General features: G+C 42.7%; 1 long non-coding RNA gene across 4 annotated transcripts in view; it reads right to left on the bottom strand.

Annotated features, from left to right (window-relative positions):
* Positions 1 to 1,045: 1,045 nt before the first annotated feature.
* Positions 1,046 to 6,000, bottom strand: part of LOC136164230 (uncharacterized) — a 59,073-nt gene continuing 54,118 nt past the window's right edge. For 2 of the 4 annotated variants that reach the window (XR_010662321.1, XR_010662322.1), the window contains exon 6: positions 1,072 to 2,525. This is a non-coding gene — a long non-coding RNA (uncharacterized lncRNA). Of the gene's footprint in view, positions 2,526 to 6,000 lie in introns of all 4 variants that reach the window. The other 2 variants (XR_010662324.1, XR_010662323.1) reach the window with 2 other exon arrangements.

The raw sequence follows: 6,000 nt of genomic DNA, 5'->3' as shown, positions 1-6,000 counted from the left end.
GCACCCCCCAATCTCTAACACTGTGTCATGCTCTCTCGTGTCCTCTATTTTTTCTCTCCTCTCATATACTGGGAGTGCTGAACGCAAGGGACTGTGCCTTCTGGGTGTCTTTTCTATGTTGTATCCCCAGGATCCGGGACAATGCCTGACATGTAAGTACACAATATGAATTTAATGGGAAAACAAAAACTGTTATGGTTTCCAGCCTAAGCTGGAGTATGGGTTTGAAAGGGAGGACAGGGGACCAGAGAGAGGGTTCTTGCAACAGTTTAAGAAATGATGAGGGCCTGTCCAAGGCAGTAGTGGAAGAACTGGAGAGCAGCGAGTGACTGGGGAAATACTTAGGGAGCAGAACCGATAGGCCTGGGTGATTAGACGATGGAAGTAAGGGAACCGGATAAGCAGGGGAAGAGCTCCTGGGCTTCTGGTTTAAGTGGTTAGGTGGATGAAGGATTAACTAAGACTGGCTATTCTGGAAGAGAAGGCAATGTGTGGAGGAAAATAATGAGATCTGCAAGTGACATGCCTATAAGCATACTGGTGAAGAGGTACAAAGGGAAGCTAGAATCATAGAACTGGAGCCCAGGACGGATAGCTGGACTAGACAGAGACTTGGAAGCTGTCAGCCTGCAGGTGATGGCTAAAGACCAGGGAAGGGATAAGATCACCGAGAGAGTGAAGGAGCACATGAAACAAGGACACCTAACTATAAGAGGTGGGCTGAGGGGGAGCTATGGAGAGAAAATCAGACATGAGAGAGGGAGAGATAACAAGAGTTGTAGCACAGCTATTGGGGGAGAAGTGGCTCCAAGGACTAGCAAATAGGGTCCAAAAGTACGGAGAAACTAACAACCCAACCAGGCCCCTCATGCAGTTGAAGAAACTGAGACCCAGGAAGGCTTACTGAGGTGTTAGAGCCCACAAGCCATCACTGCCCATGATCACATAGATCAGTGGCTATTGTATTATGATCTCTGGACTCCTGTGGGCAGCGGGGTGGCGGCGGAGGTGGGGGCGGGGGGAGTCCATAATAATACCAAGACTTTTTTGTAGTGTTCACTTTGTTGACATTTTTACTAACACTAAAGCAACAGGAGAAGAAAATGCTGGGGCCTTAACACAAATCAACAAAGCCATATTCTTCATTCCCAAGCACTTATGTTTTAATAAAAAGGTCAATTTCACCTAAGAATGTCTATAATGGAGCAATAATTATTAATCTTATTAAAACACGACCCCTGAGTACACATCTTGTTATGAGCCTGTGCACAAATCACTTGGGCTGAAGTACTGGACACATTTATGTTATTGTCTGCATAGATAGCTAAACTACCTGCTTTTGGGGGGGAACATCATTTTTATTAGAAAGAACGATTGACAAACTTTGATAATTCAGACTTGGGTATTGGAAGACGGGTTCTCAAAAATGAAGTGAGCTTGTCAAATCAAGAAACCGCTAGTATTTTTTTCCGATAGAATTTGAGCTGTCAAGTGAAAACTGTTGAAAGAATGAGCTTGACAGCTTCCCAATATCTACACTTGGTGATGAAATTAGTGGTAATAATAACAAATGTGGTATTTCGAACTGAAATGTGTCTACATTTGGAAGATTTGCATAAATCACTGAGCCATTATTTTCCAATGACCAATGCATGATGTTAGAAAATCAGGCATGAATAAAAGACCCATTCAACACACAAGACAGACCAAAAGACTTTACTATAGCTGCTGTTTAGTCACCAAGAAGTGTTTGACTCTTTGTGACCCTATGAACTGTAGCCTGCCAGGCTCCTCTGTCCATGGGATTTTCCAGGCAAAACAGTGGAGTGGATTGTCATTTCCTTCTCCAGGGCATCCTCCTGACCCAGGGATCGAACTAATGTCTCCTGCACTGCAGGTGGATTCTTTACCGCTGAGCCACAAGGAAGCCCTAGTATAACTGAGTATGAGAAATTCACTGATATGGTTTCAGATCTCACACTGCAACTAACCTTTCAGAAAATTCCATCTGTCCAATTCTGGTGACATATCAAAAAACATATCCACGGAGTAGGAAATGGCAACCCACTTCAGTATTCTTACCTGGAAAATTACATGGGCGGAGGAACCTGGCAGACTATAGTCCAGGGGGTCACAAAAGAGTCTGACATGAGTCAGTGACTGAGCCCACACACACACAATGTATAATATATAATTTTTACTGCTGTGTAAAGCAAATAAAGGTCTTTATCAAAATATTATGACTTCAAATAAAAAGATATCCACAATTATCTGAAAAGACTCTTAAAATACTCTTTTTCCAAATACAAATCTATATGAAGCTGAATTTCATTTATCTACTCCAAGGAAAGCAATATATTATTGAATACAAAAGCAGACATGAGAATCCGGCTGTCTTCTATTAAGCTATTCATTAAAGAGATTTGCTGGGACTTCCTTGGTGGTCCAGTGATGCATCCAAAGAAGGGGGCGTGGGTTCAATCCCTGGTCTAGAAACTAAGATCCCACATGCTACATGGAGCAGCCTGGAGAGAAAAAAAAAGAGAGATTTGCAAAACTATAAAACAATACAACTGTTCTTTTTTCTTTTAGAAAATATATTTTTATAAGAGGTATGCTAGCATGTAAAAGATTTGTTACTGTTATTTTAAAATAATAAACAACTAATTTTAAAGCCTAAGTTTTTAAGTTTTTTTCATATTTGTACTATGGTAATTATCTATAGCTACAATCCACATAAATAAAAGTATTTAAAGTCCTCAGTAATTTTTATGAGCATAATAAGGGTCCCAAGACCAAAACATTTGAGAACTATAGATACAGAACACCTGGTTCCTGACTCCCAGTTCTTTGGGCTTGTTTCCAGCACACCTACCCCTCCCACTCACTTCTCCACAGAAAAAGAATTATAAAACACCTAAAAATAAAATCAAAAACAACACCTAGCTGAAGAAGAGATAAGGGAGCAAGCACAATGAGCTAAAGAGAGAATAAGATACTTTCCTTCCCTTCAATATAATGTTCCTTTAAGGTTACACACCAGAGCCTGGTAAGGCAGTTCTCCCAGGTGAGGCTGGGTTCACCCACAACCCCTCCCTGCCACCTGCGGTAGCAGACAGACTAGGGGCAGAGGGAAGAGAGCAAGTTCAGGTGTTTTATCTCCCTCACACTCAGTACGTGAATTGATACAGCGAATGATTAAGACAGGTGGGGCCATTTTTTATTAGTCACGATTTACAGGGGAGGAAGCAGAGGTCTATACCTTGACTAATACCAATAACTAAATCACAGATGGGAGCAGCAGCCTCCGGATTGCAATCTAGGTTTCTTTCCAGGCGGCACTCACTTTAAGATGTCTCCCATCCCCACTCAAGGCCAGAGGTCCATCACTAAGATGCATTATTTTACCTGTTAAGTAAGGTCTTATAAGTCACATAAAATTCTTTTTTAATCTTTTGTCCATTCTTTTGGGTAACTGGCCTTTTTAATAAGATGAAAATGATCCTTTATTTTTCAACTACAAAACTAGTTTAAAACTGATTAAAAAGTAAAACAATGAAATAGAAGACAAAAAAAATAGAGATAACACAAAAGCTGGTTATTAGAAAACAGACCTCTAACAAAACTAATCATAAACAAAAGGCATGAGGGACTTCCCTGGCAGTCCAGTGGTTAAGTTTCATGCTTCCACTGCAGGGGGTGTAAGTTCCATCTCTGGTAGAGAAACTAAGATCCCATACAGGGCACATCGTGGCCAAAAAAAGAAAAAAAAAAAAATTCTGGGAATGAAGAAAAGAAGATTAAATACAGTATATATGGAAAAAAGACTGAAAATTTTTGCTAATAGTTTTAAGGTTCTTACTTTTTATAAAAAATTTTAAATGACCAAAACTGACTAGAGGCTGATTCATATCAATGTATGACAAAACCCACTGGGAAAAAAAAAAAAAAAACTGACTAGAGGAGAAGTTAACATTTTTAGTGATACTAATAGTAATAATACTCTGAAAGTATCCTTTTAAAATGCAAACCTCTGGGACTTCCCTGGTGGTCCAGTGGCTAAGATGCCATGCTCCCAATGCAGGGGCCCTGGGTTTGATCCCTGGTCAGGGAACTTTATCCCACCTGCCACAACTAAGACCCAGTGCAGTCAGATAATTAAACAAAAACTTTAAAAAAAATAAAATAAAATGCAAACCCCTCAGGGCAGGAAGTGCTAGTGAGTTGTTCCTCACCTTTCTTTTTGTGACAAAACAAGAGTTTTTGGAGCCTAGGCCTGTCTGTCTGGTTGGAAGGAAAGAGGGTACAGAGGAAGGGTTGGCACGGCTCTGTGTTTAGCCACCCTGGTCAATCTGGACTCAGATTATCCCAAGACCAAAGCTGGCTGCTAGCACATCCCCTGCTGATTTTCCCAAGACTAGCACCTCAAACACTTGAATCTCAGTCCCAGAAGGAAACAGAGACATCCCTGTCAATCTGGCTCTGCCCAGCTCCAAGGCCCTGGCTACAAGCCCCTCATCCTTTTCCCCTTCCCTCCCCTCCTCACTTCTCCCTCTCTCCTTCCTCCCTCTCTCGTCTCCCTCCCCCCACCCCATATTCTGCTGGATGACAGAGTAGCTCAAGGTATGGCTGCAGGCATATCAGGTGCTACACCAGCTCTCCTCACTCCCACCTCCTGGTACTTCCAGCCAGAGGAATTGTGACAAATAGGTGGAGTCCTGAGGCCCAACCCTCAGCCTGTCTTGGCTCATTTCCCAAACTTATTTCTGAATCTGATGTCAGAATCAGAACAAGAGGAGGTCTGAGGGGTGTGGTACTATGTGCGGTAAAGGGAGATAGTTGTCAAGCTCTGACCCCGGTCATGGAGTTACTGCAAGAGATCTACCATTTACACCTTGCTCTGTGGCCCATATGAGTGTCCCATATTACAGAAGCACTACTGTGTCTCAAATTTGTCAATGCAGCCAGATAAATAAAAATTAAATCTATTTAAATGCTCCCCCTGGCTTGTGACTGCAGCCATGAAATTAAAAGACACCTGCTCCTTGGAAGAGAAGCTATGACAAACCTAGGCAGTGTATTAAAAAGCAGAGACATTACTTTGCCAACAAAGGTCCGTATAATCAAAAGCTATGGATGTGAGAGCTGAACCATAAAGAAAGCTGAGCACTGAAGAATTGATACTTCTGAACTGTGGTGTTGGAGAAGACTCTTGAGAGACCCTTGGACGGCAAGGAGATCAAACCAGTCAATCCTAAAGGGAATCAGTCCTGAATATTCATTGGAAGGACTGATGCTGAAGCTGAAGCTCCAATACTTTGACCACCTGATGCAAAGAACTGACTCGCTGGAATAGACCCTGATGCTGGGAAAGACTGAAGGCAGGAGAAGGGGACAACAGAGGATGAGATGGTTGGATGGCATCACCAACTCAATGGATGTTAGTTTGAGCAAGTTCCGGGAGTTGATGATGGACAGGGAAGCCTGGCATGCTGCAGTCCATGGGGTCACAAAAAGTCGGATATGACTGAGCGACTGAATTGTACTGAAGAGTTACCCAGTCCATATCAGCTTGTGAACTAGCACTATCTTAAGCAACAGACACTAGAAGCACCACCTCTATGTGTGCACACGTGTCTGTGTGTGTTTGTGTGTGGAGGGGTGAAAATACCTTGGATATTTCAATAAGAGAAATGGTGACGCCTTTCAGAAAAAGGATAGGGATGACCAGTGTACCCAATTAGCTGGGACTAGTGTTATTCTGAGTTGCTGACACTCTCTTCCACCCCCAGTGCAGATGAAGTCTCTAAGAATGAAGTGTGATGGGGCAGGTGCTGTGGCCAAGTTACGATGTCTCCTATGGTCTTATCCATGGGGGTGGGAATGGGAAAAAGGCCACAGCACAGAGTTGAGTTTAGGCAGAAAGGGCTCCTTTGTGAACCCTGCTAATGATTTAGTCCTTGACTGACTCGAGCACCTGGCAGCCCCTAAGGCAGGCTC

This window comes from Muntiacus reevesi, chromosome 3, assembly GCF_963930625.1.
Source record: "Muntiacus reevesi chromosome 3, mMunRee1.1, whole genome shotgun sequence".
Classification (NCBI taxonomy): domain Eukaryota; kingdom Metazoa; phylum Chordata; class Mammalia; order Artiodactyla; family Cervidae; genus Muntiacus; species Muntiacus reevesi.
The sequence above is the reverse complement of the archived record's forward strand: the minus strand, read 5'-3'. Positions and strand labels throughout refer to the sequence as shown.